Consider the following 1,103-nt stretch of genomic DNA (forward strand, 5'->3'; position numbering starts at 1 on the left):
CTATGTATTTGCACAGCCTATCTCAATAAACCAAATAAGTAACAGTGTCCCATTAAACCCTCTATATATTTTGCTCTTTTAAATCCCCCCCCTTCTCCCACCCACCCTCCCTTCAAACATCCCTGCTCTTTCCCTCTCCCTCACTCCCTTCTCCTCCACCCCACCTTGCAGTGGTCTTTCAACTCTTTTTCTTTCCTGTGAAGGCCATTTTTCTTTTTCTTTATCTTCCTTTATAATAATACTGTCATAAAATACTTATCTTTATGAGACTGACTACCTTTGATGAGCAAAATGTTCTCTAATTTTGTCCATGTCTTAAGAGGTTTGATAGACTCGTCATTATTTTTTAAGGATACATACTATTCCATTGTATGAATATATCAGAATTTGTTTATCCATTCATTTATAGTTGGGGTGTTTGATTGTTTCCATCTTGTTACTATTATAGCAATTGCTGAAATATACATCGGTGTTCATATTTCTGTTCCTGCAATAGACACCGGTGTGCATATTTCTGTTCGTGTTTTGTTCTTTATATATTTAGTGTATGAACCAGGTAGCGAGAGTGAAGAATCATAAGGTGTGTGTATCTGTCATACTGACTTGCATAGTGTTTGCACAAGTCCACGTTCCCACAGCAATGTTTGAGCGTGGCAATCTCTCCAACTCTTCTTCATGAATTGAGTATTTCCTCTAAAAAATTGATGAGTGTCCATGTGAGGTGGTATCTCACTGTTTTAATTTGTATGTCTCTTATGGCTAATACATTTGAACATTTCTACATTTCTTCATATGATTGTTGGCCGCCTGGGTGTCATCTTTAGTAACTTGGCTATTCATGTCTTGTGCCTACTTTGTGAGTGGGTTATTTCCATTTTTCTTATTAAGGTGTAGTTTTCTACAGATTTTTAAAATTAGGCCTTTATCTGATACATCATTACTAAATATTTTCTTCTCAATATGTGGGTTTTCTTTTTATTCTTTCTTTTTTTTCTTTTTCTTTTTTTGAAACATTAGGGGCTCATACAACTGTTATCGCAATCCATACACACATCAATTGTGTAAAGCGCATTTGTACATCATTCTCAAAACATTTTCTCTCC

This window comes from Echinops telfairi, unplaced genomic scaffold, assembly GCF_000313985.2.
Source record: "Echinops telfairi isolate 266 unplaced genomic scaffold, ASM31398v2 ScPeMD7_7469;HRSCAF=8507_0, whole genome shotgun sequence".
Lineage (NCBI taxonomy): Eukaryota > Metazoa > Chordata > Mammalia > Afrosoricida > Tenrecidae > Echinops > Echinops telfairi.